Genomic DNA, 20,244 nt, shown 5'->3' on the forward strand with positions numbered 1-20,244 from the left:
AGTGGGCAAAACTAGGCTCCTTTCTACCTTAGTGACCATGAAATGTAGATATTTAGCTACCAGTGAATCAAAGGGAGAATGTGCAGAGGGAAGAGAAGCAGTTTTCCTCTTCTTCAACTGTGGGATAAGGAGCAAAATCACCTTTTTGGAACCAAATGCGAAACTCCAAGGGGGAAGCCATTCCAAACTGGTTTTTATTTAGATTGCTGTAAGATTATTTATTTATTATTATTATTTATTGCGGCAAGCATTATTTAAAACAGAACTGCTAAGAAACCAGAGAAATAAAAATCAGGAAATAAAAAAGGTTTATTTTGTAGATGAAACCTCATCACCATTCTAGAGTTATGGAAACTCAGGCCAAACCCCCCACTTTATAAGCTAACTATTGATACATTCCCTCAGGCTTTAACAGGTGTAGTTGTTTTGGATGAGTGAGAGCATGATGAGATCTATAGTATCTGGACTTGAATAACAATGAGCCACTTTTAACAGGGCCATGCTGTACCAAGGGTATGGACTTGGATAAGGATGCTCCCACTGGACCTGTAACTGTTAGCAAATCAGACTCACATTAGTACTGAGAGCCTGAACTCTCTGTCCCACACGAGGGCACAGCCTGAGGCCTGGAGGACAGACCAGAGAGGGCTGAGAAGACAGCTGAACACTGGAGTGGAAGCAAATGCCGTAGTCTGCAAGAGAATTCCAGTGTTAAGAACAAATTATGCCTGCTTCATGAGATGCACTAGCCTCGGAACATGGCAGGCATTAAATAGCCAACACTAATGGCATCTGTGTCCTTCGGTGAAGCGTTCCCCACACAAAATAACTAAGTACTTTATGCATTACTGAGGCAAATAATAAAGGAATATGAGGCTTGTGTTTATTATAGTAAAATCTAATTTGGATTCATGGCCTGAAAGACATAGCTAAATCAAAATCTAAAGTCAAATACTCTTTAAAGAGTTACAATTGTATTAAGGACACACAGAAACTAGATGATATAATTTTTATTAATTTTATCAAGTGGAGGTCCTTTACTGGCTCACTTGGACTTAGCATATTAACAGTATTTTAACACGCCTGAAAATGGTTTTCTTAATAGGATAAACATTCTCCCTTGCGTTCCTCTTCAGAACATTTATTGATTTAGCAAACGACCTTTCGTAGATGGAGGAAAGGCCAAATTCAGCAAGCTGTTCGACTTAACAAAGATTATTATACACTAAAGTTTAAATGTTTAAAAAGTTGTGAACATTTAGTGGTGGTCCCATGCACCCACAGAGACGCAGGTGCACAAGTGCGTGCATAGACAACCAGCACAGAAACTGGGTGTTTCTAGTTCTTTTAGACCAACGTGTAAAAAAAAAATCACCAATTGTCTGACAAAGAACACAAATACAGTATATTACATTATCACATCATCTTGCTACACAGCAACTGAAGTGAATGGATGTCACCTTAATAGATAATTAGTTGATCTCATATATTTTAATTTAAAAGAAGACTTAGAGAAATTACTTTTTAAAAAATCCTTTAAACACAAAACACCCCCTTATAAAAAACCAGCAAGCAGGAGGTCTTACACCCGTGGCATTAAAAGGGTTAATTTAAGTGCACCACCAAATATCTGTTCTACTTCCTCCCACCTGGAGGATGTTGTAATTTTTCGGATTTATGAATTGGCCGGGCCAGTCAGCATCTTGAACACGACAGACTTTGTCTAGATCTATTCCTTACCTGCTGGGAAGAGACAATTCCCTTCTCACTTGGAACCCTGAAGCCCTTTAAGCTGCTTGCTCTGTAACCGTGGCAGCTGGGCCTCACACAATCCTTCATCTCCTGCCACTGGGTCTCACTAAATAAAAACTATGGTGCCTTGTTAGCCAACAACAGAGCGTGAAATCACTACATTGCAATCCCCTACTCTCTGAGTCAATCAATTCCCCCCCCCATTATAGATCTGGATGCATTGAGTCAATAAAGAGAGGGGGGGAAAGTTGAGTAGAATAAAATGAATGTATCAGGCCAACTAAAACACACCCAAAAGGCGTATTTAATTCCATACGGTGAAATTAGTGCATTCATACAAAAGAGTTTAGAGCTAGCGAACGAAACCAAGACATGTGCTATTTGATGTCGTCATCATGCTTTGAACTTGCACAGGATGCACAATGGAGACAGATACGCGGCCAAGAACAAGCTTTTGTCAGGTCTAAAATTGCTAACAGATTGGAGTGTGTTTGACAAGGCATGGAGATTGTAACATATGTTCTTTTTAAGAAGTATTAACATTGTATGCACTAGCTACAGGCTAACTGAGGGAGCCTGCACTGCTAGAAACGATTAGACTCCCATTTGCGTACGCTGCAGCTCTCCTGCACGGTGGGGATCCAGTGTGTGCATGCGCAGAGGATGGAGGGTGCAAGGATGGTGGCAGGAAGGGGGTCAAAAGGGAAAGAACCTGAAGAAGCAGGCTGTAATATGTGCTACATGGGGCTAACTTTTTTCTTAAAGAAGCCCCCAATGTGGAGGGCATGGTCAGAAAAGGGAGGGGATATTTTGAAATAAAGCTCTTTTCAGCATTTCATCCCTTCTGAATAATATCTCATATCTAGTACTCCTTTCCTTGTTGCAGGGCTATTTACTCAGTATCCTGAACTGGCCCCTGCATTTCTGTTCTTGAAATGAATCTTTTTCAAGAGGGCAAAAATCAGAGTGTTGAATGAATATTATTATTAAAAAGGAGCTAGAACTACTGGTCCATCCAGAACACTCAAAAATCATTATGCCTCCAATACATTGTAAATATAATCTCCCTAATTGTAAATTTTCACATGTGGCATGTTATGTTTTTATATAAAATTTCAACAACTCTTGCTGTTACAAATAGCCGCTATCTGTATATAACTTGTCTCCCGCGATGCCTGGCAGATAGCAACAACTGAATAGTCATTTGTCAACCTGTATTGATATGAAGGAAATGGAACACACACAATAAGACTGCTCAGCAAGGAGTCCCACCGGCAGCCTTCCTGACACAGCCCTCTTCAGGGCTCCCGCGGTGCTCCCGGGCACTCGGACCCCGGCCCTCATCGCGGTGGCAAGGCTCACTGGCTGTTGGCTGCCTTCCCCATAAGACTGTACCGTCCCTAAGGGTGGCCACTCAGACTTACTTGAATTTGTAGCCTGAATACCCAGAACAGAGATGTGGTTATAGGGGTCACTTCCATTTCTGCCCTAAGGCACAAAACTAATTATTACCTCACAAACTTCATACTCAACAAAGAAGCTACAGTCCTATTGTACTAAAGGGACCAGAAATGGAAAATTTTTGTACAAGTGAAATGATGTGTCCATCACATCTGATTTACAAGTTCTCTTTTAAAATAAATTTTTATTTTGTGTTGTACAGCTTTTTATTATTTACTGTTATTCAGAATCCTCATGTAGTTAGTGATTATATATGCACACGTGAATATACACATGTATAGATGTATAGATACATACAGATAGAAACATATAGACAGATACAGAAAAAGATACATAAACTTTAAACCTTAGGTCTCTTTTTACTTCTTGACCAATTCCCAGATGGTGATTTCAATGTTAAACAGAAACACAGGTTGGAAGAATAAAAGTGATGAAGTATTATTGCATCAAAGGAGGAACAATTTCTGAGGTGGTTGTTATCCTGGATAATTTAAGCACCTATCCAAATTTATATGAAAGAAAAAGAGTTTGGTTTGGATCCTGGAACTAATAGCCTTACTTCATATGTGGCGAGTTGGTAACACCACCTAAGTATAAGATACTTATCATATAAGCAAGTGTACTCTGTTAGGGAAAAGCAACATGGTTGATATAAAGAGAGGGCGTGTCTGCAATCATTTTGAATTCTTTGAGACAGTAAATAAGCAGGGCACATAATTTATTTAAACTTTCCAAACCCATTGACAAGGTTCCACTTCAAAGACAGATTTTAATAAGGTTATAACATAGGACTGGGGAGAGTATTTTCTCAGGGAGAGGTACTCGATTACAGATGGGAAATAATGAGTAGAGCCCACACTTTCCATTGGAGAAGCATGAAAAGTAACTAGGAGCCAGCATCAACTGCATTTTCCTTTTAATATTAAAAACTATCTTGGAGAGAAAGAGAGAACATACTCCCTACCCCAAAATAACCCAAACAAACAACCCCCCCTCCAAATCTGCAGGGCCCATCTGCCTCTTAAACCATGGAAAGATCTGTGTGTGTGTAAGGAAGAGACAGAGAAAGAGAGCCTGGAGATTTAGATGCCAGTGGAGGTGGGGCTGTTGGCACCTGAAAAATGAGGAATAGAAGATGCTCCTACTATTGTACCAAGGTGGCTTATCTGTACCCGCCCGATGTGTACAAATTTAACTACTATGTCCGGCAAGAATCTTGTTTTAAAAAGTCCATTGAAATTGGGGAAATGAAATATAGTCTTACTTTTAAACATGGAATCAAACAAACAAACCCCCTCATTGATATAGTTGTGTGTGTGCGTGTGTGTGAGCGCATGATCAAAAAAAAATCGGAGGCATAGAAGAGGATAGAAAATAAAGGTTGTATGGCATGGGAACACAGAAGCTGAGAGTAACATCTGGAAAAGTTTATACAATCACAAAGGACACGAGTGGGAGTGTCCATTGTACACATTGTCTGAACAGCAAAGCCAGGTAAACCCCTTTGAAGTTTGAAAGGCTCTTTTAGGACACCTGATAGGGCGGGTGAGTGTAGATTTACACAACAGGTGTCTCTTCAAGAGAAAGCGTCCAGTGAGCAAATGGAAACAGGCTTAGGATGTTTAAGAGGTTCAGGAAGTCAGTAAAGGAAATGAAGAGATTCTAGCTGCATCCCCACCTTTTGGACTTGCCCTGCCCTCCCGCCCTCCCAGACAGGGGCTGGAGAGTGGCGGTCCCGCCAACCCAGCTGCCGTTCCCCTGCGTTAATGCAGAAAATTGAGTGTGGATTATGAATGTTGCATTAGCCACCGATGTTGTCAACACCAGTCACTAACGACCCAGTTTGGGAGAAAGAGGGGTAGAGGAGAGAAACTTCCAGTCAAACAACAGTACTGTCTAAAGATGCAAAAAATCTTTTTTTTTTTGAGGTAATTAACAAATTTTTGGGCAACTTTAAAGACTGGCTTTCTCAGGTGCAATGTGGCCTAGAACAGCTTGTAGGCTGCAGATCAATAAATTCCAGTTAACTTTCAAGTCATGTCGGCGTGCAGCCCTGGCTGGTTTATTAATTTAAATTCCAGCCCTCCGAAAAGGTATGTCTAAAGAAATAAGGCACTGTCTGCATCACAGCGAGGCTGCTCCATCAGAACAGCCTCCGCCCATCTCGGCGGTCAACATCAGTGGGAAGTCTCACAACACTGAAGGGAACAGGTCACCCCTCCTTCTGTCTCATTCGGTTAGTGTTTTTCTTAGGAGACTGGAGTACCATTCCCTTGTGCTTTGAAGAGTACTTGATACCTGTGCAGCAAATACCGATGGCTTTCCTCATGAAAGCTGCAGCAATCTGTTAAGAATTTTAAAAAGGTAAGAACAAAAAGAGAAAACACTACCTCAATGTTCAAGTCTCCATGTAGGAGGGAATGTCTACAATGGTCTCCCTTCTTTTGTCCCTTGTCCTTATTATGTCCCTGGTACTATCCAACTATAAGGGTATAACCTAAAAGTATGATAGTAAAAATGAAAAGCTAGCAACTGTTTATGTTTCTCCTTCCAATCACCTTTCCCTCGCATGTTTTCTTCTCTTTGATTTTTTTTTACTTTATTTCCTTTAATATACATTTTTTTTAATGCCCTCAAATACCTGTCAGTGGATTATCTCTTTCGTGGACTTGCTCCAGGCCTCAGGACATTCTAGAATTCTTGCTCCAAAATGGTTAGTGTTTGAAGAAGCACAAATTAGGCTGTGGCTGGGTAGCTCAGTTGGCTGGAGAATCTCCTGATACGTGGATGTTGTGGGTTTGATCTCAGGTTAGGGCACATACAAGAATCAATCAATATATGCACCTCTCTCTCAATCAATTAATCAATCAATATAATTTTTAAAATGCTTAAAAAAGCACAAACTAACTTTACTATGAGACTATGCCTAAAATTACTAAGAGAGTACAGCTGCAATTCAAACAGTGCAGCTTCGAATACACTGATTTCTGAATGCTCTGTCATTTCCCCCTGTATTGACAGAAATAAGGGAAAGCTGCTTGAATCTGTGGAGACTGGTCAGAGATGAGAGCTGCAGCTGAATTCTACAGTACCTACTGCATTTTTAATTCTGAAAGAAATATCTATAAAATGACAATACCATCCAAATACGCCCTTAATAACAGTATCTTAAGAATATGTTGTGAAATGCTGATGCAGAAATCTCAGGTTTTTTCAGACCAATCGTACCTTCATGAAATTTATATGAAACACTGTCACTTTATTAATAACTGTGACATGTATTTTAAGAGCCACCTGAAACAATAGGAGACTCCACATTTTCGCGTTGAGAATTTTAGATTAAAGACAGATTTATACATTTTATTTCTGACGGCTTCAGTTTTAATCAAGGTTCCTGGAGCTTCTCACTAACAGTGAGATTGTATTTAAATAGGGCCTTTAGGGTGTTGGAGTTACGGATTAATTAACTCAATTTGGACAGGGTTTGGGGGCTCTGTAGTTCTTACATTTCTAATCTTATCTCCGGAGGTAGTCAAATTCCCCTAGACATGAGCAACTAAGTAACTGCAGAGGCTTAGACCGGTTACGACTGAAACACCCAAAACGAAGCAGGCCTCTCCGAGTTGGGCTGGAGATGAGGGCTGCCAGATGACACGTCACCCCCTGCGTCTCGGGCACTTTGCTGAACTGGGTACGACTGCAGCTCCAGCACTCAGCTGTGGGAGGCTGGGGATGTGAACGGACAGCTCACGTCTCAGTCTCCTCCTCTGCAAAATGGGGATGAGAACGCTGACCGTCAAGGGCTGGTGCAGGGACACACTGAGAGTATTCGTGTAACAATATGATACCTGGCACACAGTAGCCTCACAAAGTGAGAAGTTGTCACTGTCATTACTAGTGACCTGATTACTGTGTTTTATGGCAGAGCAGAATTCTCTAGAAATACAAGGCATAGAGAAAAGATTAAGGAAAAGAGGAGCTGGTGCTTGTTTGGATGTTACAGTAACTGGTCTTTGGTCAGATTCCCTTTCCAGACCTTCCCCAGGCACCCATGTACCCACTCACACACTCTGCTGTTAGAGCCCTTACCTTTCTTGGTCTAGCTTCAAACACATACATACAGAACAGATTTGTAGTGTTCAAACTTGATTGACCGAGAAGCAGAAGAACTGTGAACTGAAACTAGAAATATCTGGGAAGAATGTGAAAAGACAATGCTGGAAGTAAAAAGGAAAGAAAAATCAAGATGGATGACAGAAGAAACACTAAAAATTGCTAAAGATAGGCAGGAGGCGAATGTGAAAGGTGATGATGGAAAGGTTAGAAGGCAGGATGCAGTTTTCAATGACTAGCGCAGGGACAGAGAACTTGCAATAGTAAAGTGATAGAAGAGAACAACAAGAATGGGAAAAGAAGAGATCTCTACCAGGAGATTCAAGAAATAAAAGGGAAATCTAAACTTAAACTAGAAATGCTGAATGACCAACAAGGGAGGGTGTTATGTAACCAGGAGAAAATAAAGGGAAGGTGGAGACAATCTACTGAAAATCTATACAGAAGAGACAAAAGGACGAGACACACCTTAGAAGAAGATTCCAATGAGGAAACACCTGTAATTCGAGAAGCTGAAGTGAAAGCTGCCCTGAAGATATTGGGAAGGAATAAATCACCAGGGCTAGATGGGAGATGATAGACTTATTTCAAGGCACAGAAGACTGAATCTGTCAAAATCCTAACAAGAATATGTCAACAAACATGGAAAACAAAACAATGGCTCACAGACTGGGAATGTTAAATATATACCCAATCTTCGAGAAAAGAGCTGCCAAGGAGTGCAGTAACTATAGGACCATTGTTCTAATTGCCCCACAAGTGAAGAGATGTTAAAGGTGGTGCAACAAAGACTTCTGCCTTACAGAAAGCAAGAAATGCTGAATGATCAAGCTGGATTCAGAAGAGGAAGAGCCACTTGATATCTAATCACAAGCATCTGTTGGATGCTGGAGGGCTCCAAAGAATTTCAGAAGGTTAGTTTATGTCTCATAGACCACAGTAAAGCCATTGACTATGTTGATCATGAGCAGCTATGCGTTGCTCTGAAAGAAATGGGCAGGCCTCAGCATTTGATTGTCCTGCCATGTAACCTGCATTGTGGTCAGGAAGCCACTGTCAGGACAGAATATAGAGAGACAGAATGGTTTCCTACAGGCAAAGGTGTCAGACAAAGGTGCACTTTATCTTCCCATTTGTTTAATCTGTATGTAGAACATGTAGGAAAAACCAGGTGAGGCTCCAAGGAAGGAGGAGTAAAAATTGGTGGAAGATATGCAGATGGCAATGTCTTACTGGCAGAAAGTAGCAATGCTTTGAAATGACTTTTGATGAAAGTGAAAGAAGAAAATGCCAAAGCAGGACTGCACTTGAACCTCAAAAAGATAGCAATTATGACTACAGAAGAAATACACAACTTTAACAACGAAGGCATTGAAATTGTTAAAGATTTTGCTTACTCCGGTTTAGTCATCAATTCAAATGGAGGCTTGAGCCAAGAAGTCAAGAGAAGGTTGAGACTCGGAAGGGCAACAATGGGAAAATTAGGGAAGATCATCAAGAACAAAGATGTGTCACTGGAGTTCCTGGCTGGTGTGGCTCAGTGGATTGAGTGCCCGCCTGCGAATCAAAGGGTCACTGGTCCGACTGCCAGTCAGGGCACATGCCTGGGTTGTGGGCCAGATCCCCAGTGCAGGGTGCATAAGAGGCAACCTCATGTTGATGTTTCCACCACTCTCTTTCTCCCTCTCTTCTCCTCTGTCTAAAAATAAATAAATAAAATCTTTAAAAAAAAAAGTGTCTCTAGAGACCAAGGCTAAGATTATTTATACCCTCATCTTCCCAATTACTATGTATGGAAATGAAATTTAGACAGTATAGAAGGCTGACAGGAAAAAAAATCAATTCATTTGAAATATGGGGTTGGAGGAGAGCTCTACAGTTACCCTGGACCACCAGAAAGATGGACTACTGGGTCCTAGAGCACACTGAGCCTGAAACATCTCTGAAGGCAAAAATGACAAAACTGAAGTGGTCCTACTCTGAGCACACCATAAGAGCGTGGGGATCTTCGGAAACGACAACGGTGCTGGGAAACTAGACGGCAGCAGGAAAACAGGAAGACCAAATGTGAGATGGGGTGACTGCATAAGAGAAGCCATAGGCGTGAGTCTGCAGAGCTGCACAGGGCTGGGGAGGACGGGCACTGTGGACACCACTCTTTTGTAGTCTCCAGGAGTTGGAGCCCACTCAGAAGCACAAAACACACACAAGAATGTCTAGCTTTTTTTTTTTTTTCCATTTTAGATAAAGGAAGTGGAAAGACAAGTGAAAAAGTTATCATAAAAGAGTTCAAATAAATCTTTCATTTCTCATGATCTTCATGAAATCTAGGATCCATAAGTCATTAAACACGTTTAGTACAGTGCTTGCTTATTACGAGCCCAGCAAGCACGGTACTAAATACTTTACATTTATCATCCCGCTTACTACCCACAACACGCTGGTAAGATAGGCACTGTTCCTAGGCCTGATTTACAGATGAGGAAACTGAGGCCTAGAAAGGTTCATACTCAGCCCGGGTCACAGAAATAGTAAGCAGTGCTGTGAAGTATCAAAATGCAGGCTGCTGGGCCAAGCCAAAGATTTTACTCCCTACCCTACAAGGCATCGGGAGGTAAAGAACTTGCTATACTGAGTGGAGTCTACTGCTAACAGGACTGAAGTGAATGAAATGAGTGACTAATAAAAGGTTCGCTAACATAATGGCCAAATAAAGGAAGCCCGTAAGTGCTTCACATGTTTTTGGAAATAGGCACAATGGAACTCATAATTAAACAAAAGAGCTCAACACCAGATTCTAGGGCTTTCCAGACTCTGTGTGTCACATCCCCCAACAACGCCAAGGGCTGAGAAAGCAATTGCTAAACCTATTTCAACTTTCCGAAGGAAGTCATATAATGAGCAGTTGTAAGAGAAGTCAGTTTGTTTTTCTCATTTAGTCTTTGTTCTCTTACGATTTATTTCTATCAGACAGATTGCCTCTCTCCATGATCCTCAGTTCCAAGGACCTTATTCGGGTGTGTGAGGAGGCTGCCCAGATCCTTCCCACTCACATCGTCATTGCTCACTGCTGCCTTTCATTCCTCCCCAAAGAAATGAACAGGAAAAAGTGCAGGGAGAAGGACTCACTGCTTTCTCCCTTTTTAAATTGTGAGCTGTTTAAAGTCCATTCGGATGTAGTGTGGTCCTGGTTCTATGCTAACTCTGAGTTTTATTTTCATGGGATTAAGTAGGGAAACTGCATGTCAACTTTTCAAAGAAAGGAAAAAAAAAAAACAAACCCAAATAACTGAGGGCTGGATGGTTTCCCAAGCCCTCCTTAATACAGAAAACCAAAATAATGCTGATCTGATTCCTGTGGCTACTGTACTTAGCTCTAAAAATCCCAGGAAGGGACCTGAGAAATCATTTGTTCAAACTTCTGGCTACTGCATCCTTTGTTTAAAAGACATCTTAGGTGGAAACAAAGTATAAAGCAGATTAAAGTAGAGCTACTTTGATGGGGAGAGTGATGGGCTTGGAGCCCTGCCCAGTGTTGACTTCCCTCCCCCTGCCTCCCAGGAGAAGCCTTGAAAGGGATCTGAAGAGCAGTCACTGGCGTTCAAACTTGTGGCTGCCACTGACTGCAAAAACACATTTTATTAAGTGACTCAGTATAGGTACACACACACACAACTGAAACAAAAAATTCTTAAAACTATTTTTCTTTTTTAGATTATTTATTTATTTTTAGGGCAACGGGCAGGGAGAGAGAAAGAGAGGGAGAGAAACATCAATGTGTGAGAGAAACATCGATCGGTTGGTTGCCTCTCGCAGGCCCCCAAGCTGGGACCTGGCTCACAACCCAGGCATGTGCCTTGACTGGGGATTGAACCAGCAATCTTTATGTTTGTAGCCCAGCGCTCAATCCACTGAGCCACACCAGTCAGGGCAATACTTATTCTTATTACACATGCAATCTCTGAAATTTTCCTTTTTCAGCTAGTCCATTCCATTTAAGAAACACTATTTCCAATCCACTAGATTGATATCACTATCCATTAGGGGAGTTGAAAAACACCACATTCAGTGACTTCCCCCTCACAATAATTCTTCAAACTTTTGCTTATGTCTCTATTTCCTCCCTCTCTAAGGAAATGAAGAGGAAAAAGTACAATAACAGTGATAAATAGTGCTTCTGGCCAAGATGGAGGCATGGGGAGATACACTTCACCTCCTCACACAACTGTAAGAAGGATCAAAGCAATGCTATCCAATACACAGAAGCAAACACAGGGAGGTTGCCAAATTGAGGAGACAAAGAAATATGGCCCAAATGAAAGAACAGATCAAAACTCCAGAAAAAGAACTAAGCGAAATGGAGATAGCCAACCCATCAGATGCAGAGTTCAAAACACTGGTGATAAGGGTGCTTAGAGATCTCATTAGTATAGCAAATTCATACGGGAAGAAATGAAGGCTACACTAAGTGAAACAAAGAAAAATCCATGGGGAAGCAACAGTGAAGGGAAGGAAGCCAGAGTTCAAATTGATGATTTGGAACATAAGGAAGAAATAAACAATCAAACAGTACAGAATAAGGAAATAAGAATTAAAAAAAAAAGAGTAGAGAATAGGAAGACTCTGGGATATTTCCAAACATGCCAACATCCAAAACATAGGGGTGCCAGAAAGAGAAGAGGAAGAACAAGAAATTGAAAACTTATTTGAAAAAAATAAATGAAAACTTCCCCAATTTGGTGAAGGAAAAAAACATACAAGTCCAGGAAGCACAGGGAGTCCCAAACAAGTTGGATCCAAACAGGCCTACACCATGACACATCATAATAGAAATGCCAAAGGTTAAAGACAAAGAGAGAATCTTAAAAGCAGCAAGAAAAAAGCAGAGAGTTACCTACAAAGGAGTTCCTGTAAGACATTCAGCTGATTTCTCAAAAGGAACTTTGCAGTTAAGAAGGGACTAGCAAGAAGTATTCCAAGTGATGGAAAGCAAGGACCTACAACCTAGATTACTCTGCCAGCAAAGCTATCATTTAGAATGGAAGGGCAGATAAAGTGCTTCCCAGCCAAGGTCAAGTTAAAGGAGTTCATCATCCTTAAGCCCTTATTATATGAAATGTTAAAGGGACTTACCTAAGAAAAAGAAGAAGGTCAGAACTGTAATCAATGTAATGACAACAAACCCACAACTATCAACAACTGAACCTAAAAAAACAAAAACAAAAACAAACCACACAAACAACTAGAACAGGAACAGAATCATAGAAATGGACATCACATGGAGGGTTATCAGTGGGGAGGTGAAGAGCAAGAATGGAGGAAAAGGTACAGGGAATAAGAAGCATAATTGGTAAGTACAAAATAGACAGGGGAGGTTAAGAATATTATAGGAAATGGAGAAGCCAAAGAGCTTATATGCATGACCCATGGACATGAACTAAGGGGGAGGAGGGAGGTTGCTGGAGGGAAGTGGGGTTACCGGGTGGAGGGGGGCAAAGGGGAAAATTTTGGACATCTGTAATACCAAAATCAATAAAATATACTTTAAAAAAAAGAAGTGACAAGTAGAGACACCTAAAATTTGGATGTTGCACTGATTCATTTGATGCAAGAAGAGCAGATTCCCTTCAGAGGGATTGGGAATGCTGACTTAGAGTGACACCTGGCCTTTTATGACAAATCGTGGGACAAGTTGACTTGGTTTCCACCACCTGGACCAGAGAAGCAGGAAGCATCAGAATGAAGGCAATAGGAAAAGATGGACAAAGAGAGAAAGCTTGTCTGCGCTAGGTCCCTGCTTTCAGTTTACGTCCGAGGCCTATTTTTATTTTTGTCCTTGGCTTTATTATCCTGTGTCCTGTGTCCTTGTAATCTCCCATTGACTCAAAACAAAAGAGGGAGAAAGGAAAAGAAATCACAGTGTGGTCATGACAATAAGTTCCAAAATAAATGGTCACTAATATACATAAACTCTTTTCATGCTACAAAGTTGTCAAGAACATAAGGGGGAAAAACCAACCCCTTTTCAAAGAACAATCCAAAAAATATTTCTGGTGGACTTTGGGAAAGTGAAAGAGAACGCAAATATACATTTGCGGAAAAATTGCAAATGTCAACTACTTTTCCATCCTTAGGAGTCTCTGCTGATATGTCAACCCAGTGGCAGGCACAGAACTTAAAGATTTCATTGATCTTTCTTCACTAACTTAAAAGATCATCTCAAATGCCAACTATTTAAATGTGTGTCCCTTTTCACCTTTCATTTTAGCAAGAGGCTGTAAAAAATACACCTTAAAAAAAATCTCACCATGTTAAATCTATAACAAGCCTTCAAACATATGTACTTCCACACCAAGTCACAAAATGTACTTTTACAAGTTTCTTTCTACAAAAATAAATCAGAGAAAGTAATAAAAAAAGATAAAGCCCCCGTACAGAATTGCAGCAATTATATCCCCACAGCTACACTATAACCCAAAACTTTGCAAAGGCTTTGATTACTGAACCGTGGCTGAAGTGAATAATTTGCTTTTCACTAAGAAAACAAGCACATTCATTCTCACCACAATGGGGAGAGGCAGTTTTAATTAAACCTTATCAAAAGATGAATAAAGAATAAGCTCAATACCCATTCCACAGAACTCTATTTTCGTCTGTTTAGTTTAAGCTTGCCATGTTCACGCAATAATTATCCACTATCCAAGGAATGCTGGAGTTGTGTTAATGTTGGTAAAGATTTAATTAGCTCAATTATCTGGAGAGTATTGAAGGGAGGCTCAGCACAGTACAAATTTCTTCAGGCTTTATACATACCCCTGATCAAAATACATGAAACTGGAATCTAAGCGAACAAAAGACTCTTACTTCCACAATTCTACTATTGAAACAGTTCCATACTTCATAATTTTATTACTCCAATTAAAAACCCCCACAATATAAGTCTTTAGAAGTAGAACTCACAAGTGAAGGCTTATCTTGGTGTGTGTGTGTGTGCCCGTGTGTGTGGTGTACACACTGCCTATAGTTAACTTCCTGCATCTGTAAATACGTTCTTAGAAAGTTAATTAAATTTTCCTTTTAGATAAATATTAACATCCAAAGTCCAGTCCCTTCTAAACATTTTATCTTTTCAATGTAGCCTATATATACTACCATTTCCCTGGAAAATGAGGCATTTAATAAGCATTGAAAGCTCAGTAACACAGACAACTGTTTCAATCTGTCAGACACCAGGGACAGACAGTAGGGTTCATTTCAGAAAACAGATTGGCCCCCAGTGGCCTGACCTTCCTGGTGGGAAAGAGAACACAGCGCTGTGCTTGACAAGCTCAGCAACAAAGAGATATATTCAGGTCCCCCCAATTCAGACACGCTTCTCACAGGGAAAAATGCAAAGCAGGAAAAAGAAACACACCATTGCCAGCAAAGCAGAGTTTACTTAGATCAGAGACAAGCAGCTTGACCATAACAAAAAAATAATGCATTTAGGAAAGTAGCAGGCACCGTTTTATCCACTCATTTATAACTTCAGAACACACTCATTTGGCCACTGTCAATGTCTTAGCTTCCAGCTTCACCCGTGATCCATAGTCACTGGCATCATAACATCAGTGGACACCCCAAAAATATGATTACCATGATAAAAAGTTTTCCTAATCCACCAATGAAGGGCGCATAACTTTTCTCTCACAAGCTGGTTCATGCTCATTTCCAAGTAATCTTTCTCTTTGTTTTTACATGTTACAGGTTTTGCCTTTATTTTGAAACTCAGATGGACACTTGCTTGTCTTTTAGACCATAGACAAACAGATTTTTCATTACTCACTTTTATTTTGAATCTGTACAGGATCTTCCATGAAGATCTCCAAATGTGCCAAAAATCCAGGAAAAGGATCAACAATAATAAAAAAAAATGATAAAGTAGTATCCCTTAAAAAACCTAAAGGTAAATCAGTTGCTATATATAAATACTTTTTTTTTTTCTAACCTCCAAAGTGAAGTTTTATTATATATCCTGCTTGATCAGCTACAAGCAATGTTTAGTTTGTATGTTTTCAATTATACACATAATGTGTTAAGATACCCTTTGCTGAAGCATTAAGCTCCATGCACGTGGAAGATCATAAATTTACAAGGCACTCCCAACTGCCCACATTATCCTTATAAACCAGCTCACTGTTACATTTAACACTCAGATTCTGTGTTTTCAGTACATACTTTCCCGAATTATAAGGATTATGGGTACTTAGGCTCAAACCAACTAGTGAAATTGAAACAAGTCCTGATTAGAAAAACTTATGGTGAAGAGTGGAGCATCGTTGTTTAGAAAAAAAGGTGCAGTTTTGAAAACTGGACGCAGACCGGAAGCATCAACTCGCGTCACCAGATGAAACAGCAGGTTGGTGCTGTGGTCTGAACACTTGCGGTCCGAACACTTGCGCTGCTTAGTGCTGCAAACCATCTGCCTCAGCGTCGGACACTTAAACACTTCCATCGCAAACACTTTGTAAAGAAATAGGGCAAAAATGATCCAAGCCAATCAAAAACTGCTTGTTATCTGCCATATTATTTTGAGCCATCTTGTTTTTGGGCAATTCCATTATGGCCTTCTTTGAGCTGTCAAAGAAAGACAAAAGGGGGGTTGGTTTTTCCTTGTTTTCTAGCCTGCAAACACTTTTATGCTACGACTCACTCAGTCTGGCTTGGAAAGACATCCTTGGAACTTCAGAGTATTTTGTGCAAGAACAAAAGGTGTTTGGGTTCAGTTTGCAACACGAGTCATTTTTACCACACAAATTCCCTTCTTTTGTGCTGCCAAAGGACGATACTTTGAGCCCTTTGGGTTTAGAAGATCTTCAAACACACAATAGTGTGCAAACAGTCCTCAGGAACATAACTTTAGTAGAACAACCTCAAGGCTGAGACCAAGGCTTTGAGAAAGACCCCTTCAGCAGATTTCTTTTTGCTCTTCACCCTGAACAAAGCCTGCCTGACAATACTGAAATCTTCTTTCTTTGGATTAAACCTCCTTTACAGGAAAAGTATGCAAATGCTATCCATGGCTCCCTCATCCCTGGCTACTCTCACCCAGCTATCTTTTCTCTGGCTCTGGGCAGACCATCCACCGCCTGACTCGGAAGGATGTTCTGATTCAACATCCTTCACAGCTCTGACAGTCAGCTCCCTGGGCCTAAAAAGGGGGCCCATTTAGTCGTAATTAACTATACTCTGCATATTTCCTAAGGTATGGTAATTGTGCTAAAAGCCAACAAGTGAAGCATTCATTCCATTTCTCATTTAAATCTTTTTCCCTCCTAGCAGTCTTCCTCCCTCTGCCTTGTTTTCACCTCCCAGCAAATGCACACACTTTGCTTTTCTTTTTGATCCTCTCTGGTAACATTTCAAGTCAAGAAATGGATTGAAGGTGGAAATTGGAAAATGCAAAAAAAAAAAAGAGTTCAAAAAGCAATGCTTTCTGAATGGTGAAATACCGCAGGAAAGTCACAAAGGAAGTGAAAACAAATTGTTTTTGTGATACAAATATATAAATACAAGTTTATATGTTTGAAAATTATTTATGTAAAATGACCACATACTAAGCTGGTTTCAGGTCTCAAATATGTTTGTGCAAACACACAATATAACAATTTTGCAAATTCATTTTCTTCACATATATCTTCTTTTCAAAATTCATTTGTACCCTACATTACAAATGTAAAAGGTACAAATAAATGGAAAGAACTTTTGTCTCACCAGCCTCTCTGCCTTATCCTTAAGCTGTGGACAAGACAGAGGTAAGGGTAAGGATCTTAATTTCTGACCCCTTGCAAACCTTTCAGGTCCTGGCAGGTGGATAGTGGGCCACTGAGGATTGTATTAAGTTCTCAGAGGCAGACTAACACCTACCATGATCAGGAGATATTTGGGGGGTGGGGATAAATTATTTACGTTGAAGGCTCTCCACCAGCTGTTGAGCTATAGTTATATGGATCAAACTGGGAAACAGTCATGGCTGTCTTGCAATGCCTCCATCCTCTCAACCCACAAAACAACACTGAGCAGTTAGTCTTGGCATAGGAAAGAAGGTGATGTTCAAAAAAAAAAAAGACTCAAAAAGCAGTCTTTGGAAAAATGTATTGAGATACGAAGTAGGTGAAGGAAGAATCTGGAGTCTCAGATTCTTATCTGATGTGCTTACTCTAGCTCTTCTGTTTGCTTTTGGCTAAATTATGGTTTCATGTTCTTCCTTAATCATTTGGACATTGCTATTTCCAGTGTTAATGTACCAGCATTTCTTAGCACTAAGACAAATACTTTAAATGTTAAGTTATGAAATGCTCTGTGGTTTTAAAAAACCTTGTTGGCTTGGTATTTTGTTCTTCACCATATACTACTATCTACAGAGGAAAGTCTGGTAATAAGACAGCATCAAAAACTTGGACTTGCCCTGGCCGGTGTGGCTTAGTTGTTTGAAGCACTGTCCTCTACACCAATAGGCTTGTGGTTCGACTCTCCTTCAGGACACATCGCTGCGTTGTAAGTTTGATCCCTAGTTGGGGAGTATCGGAGGCAACCAATGGATGTTTCTCTCTCTTCCCTCCTTCCTCTCTCTCTCAAATCAATAAATATAGTTTTAAAAAAACCAAACTCAAACCCATCTAAGGAGAGTCTGAGGTTGGAATTACAGTGAGAAACTACTCGGGCTATAAAACTGTACAATTATTCACTTTATTAAATGTACAATAAAACTGTAAAAACCCCTTTTTCCTGCTAAACCAGGTATATAATAGTTTAATGTATTTCCTTTGTCATTTTTCTTTACATACATATTTTGTATGTATAAGTGAATATTATACTTTTTTCACATTATTACATGTATTTCTCCTTGTTATTTACTTTTAGACTGCAATTTTTTGGCTGCATAATGTTCTAATTAGTTTGGAATACTTTAGTGTACTTAAAAACCCCTTTTTAAACATATTTAAGTCATCAATTCTAAATAATTTATGTTTAATATGTCTTATGTTAGTTATTTTAACATTTTTTATTTTTCATTATCAGCACTATCATCAAAAAGTTATTGAGTTTCTAAATATTAGGTGGTTTAAAAAATTGCTTAGACACATTTTAAGATCTTCATATACTTAAAAGTTTATTTGTATTTAGGCAAAAAGGGCATAAAAACTGGAGTTAATTCTTATAGATACTTAAAGTACATAAACATCAGTATGAATTTCTTCATGAAAAACTTTTGTACCCCTACTGAGTGCTAAGCACATTACAAGCAAGATCATGAAGATACTAAATCCTTTAACATTTCTTTTCAAAAACTGTCTTACATTTTTATCCCTGAAAAATCAGTTACCTCACTTATTAGTGTTGCATTTCTCCTAAATGTTGTCAATACATCTTAATATGTGAAATTCTACATATTCACAAAAGCTAAATTAAATGGGTCATTATTCATTTTACAAATAGGATATGAATACAGAAAACATTTTTTTAACTAAAATAAAGAATTTGGGCATAATTTTTCAAGAAGTACATTATATGCATGTTGAAAACTGTATAGTAGAGGAGCCATTCCCAAAATAGATTCACAAAATTGTAGGGCTAGGGGATGAATAGGTTTCAGCTAAAGAGAAGGGTGTTAGTTTAATTTCTAATGTTCTAACATTATGTTAGACACAAGTGTGAACAAAATGTTATGCATTTTCTTTACTTACTTTCAAGACATGATCGACCATAATCAGAACTTCCAAGAAAAAAAAATATCATATCTTCTTTGAAGGTTGTTACATGATCCTTAAAGAATCTTCCAACTTTAAGGTGTTTTGACCGTCCCGTGCCTGACCAGGAGGCCATGTATGTTTCCCCACGGGCAATCCCATTAAAATCGAAACTCTTTAGCATGTCATTCTAGACCCTCCACAATGTAGCTTCAGTCGCTTTTTCAGCCCTGTCTCTTCCCACGGCCCCTCCCCATGCCCCTCCCCGTGCCCCATAGCTTTACAGGCTTTCCCTAAGAGACTTTGTGACACGGCTTCACTCCCAGTGTCTCCTCTGCTTGAAAACACACTTCTTTTCCTCGTTTGTGCCCATGGAAAACCTAATTCCTTCTTTTGCTCAAAATCTCTTCTTTTGTGAAACATTTTCAAGAATATCTTGAGTACTCATTTCAAGAAAATAAAAAATTTATTCTTACCTCATTTGTCATCCCATGTGGATTCATGCGAACTTCTGCTGTACCCTATCATGAAATTTAAGTGTTCATAGCTGTTTTTCTAAATTGTGTCTTCCAAAGGCAAAACAAAAAAAAAACAAACAAAAAAACCCCACCCACAAACAATCCAATTATAAAATGGACCAAAAAACCCAAACAGACACTTCTCCAAAGAGGACATACAGATGGTCAATAGACATCTGAAAAGATGCTCAATGTCAGTAATCAGCAGAGAAATGCAAATTAAAACCACAGTGAGATACCACATCACACCTGCCAGAATGGCTATCATCAGTAAATCAAAAAATAACAAGTGTTGGCGAGAATGTGGAGAAAAGAGGTGCACTGTTGGTGGGAATGCAGACTGGTGCAGCCACTGTGGAAAACAGTATGGAGGTTCATCAAAAAATTAAAAATGAAACAGTCTTCTGACCCAGCAATCCCATTTCTGGGTATATAGCCAAAAAAGCCAAACACTAACTTGAAAGACTACATACACCCCCATGTTTATTGGAGTATTATTTACAATAGCCAAGCTATGGAAGCAACCCAAGTGCCCACCAATTGACAAGTGGATATTTATATACACTGGAATATTAGTCAGCCATAAAAAAGAACAAAATCTTACCATTTGTGACAGCATGAACAAACATAGAGGGTATTGCGCTAAGTAAAACGTCAGTCAGAGAAAGAAT

General features: G+C 39.6%; 1 protein-coding gene across 4 annotated transcripts in view; it reads right to left on the reverse strand.

The window, feature by feature from the left end:
* Positions 1-20,244, reverse strand: part of CDK14 (cyclin dependent kinase 14) — a 537,492-nt gene that overhangs the window by 48,086 nt on the left and 469,162 nt on the right. The window contains exon 15 of one of the 4 annotated variants that reach the window (XM_045185271.2): positions 15,781-15,942. The exons of the other annotated variants lie outside the window; for them this stretch is intronic. The gene's annotated coding sequence lies outside the window, so the exon portion shown is untranslated. Of the gene's footprint in view, positions 1-15,780; positions 15,943-20,244 lie in introns of those variants that run through there. 4 annotated transcript variants of the gene reach the window in all.

The sequence above is a fragment of the Desmodus rotundus genome, chromosome 6, assembly GCF_022682495.2.
Source record: "Desmodus rotundus isolate HL8 chromosome 6, HLdesRot8A.1, whole genome shotgun sequence".
Lineage (NCBI taxonomy): Eukaryota > Metazoa > Chordata > Mammalia > Chiroptera > Phyllostomidae > Desmodus > Desmodus rotundus.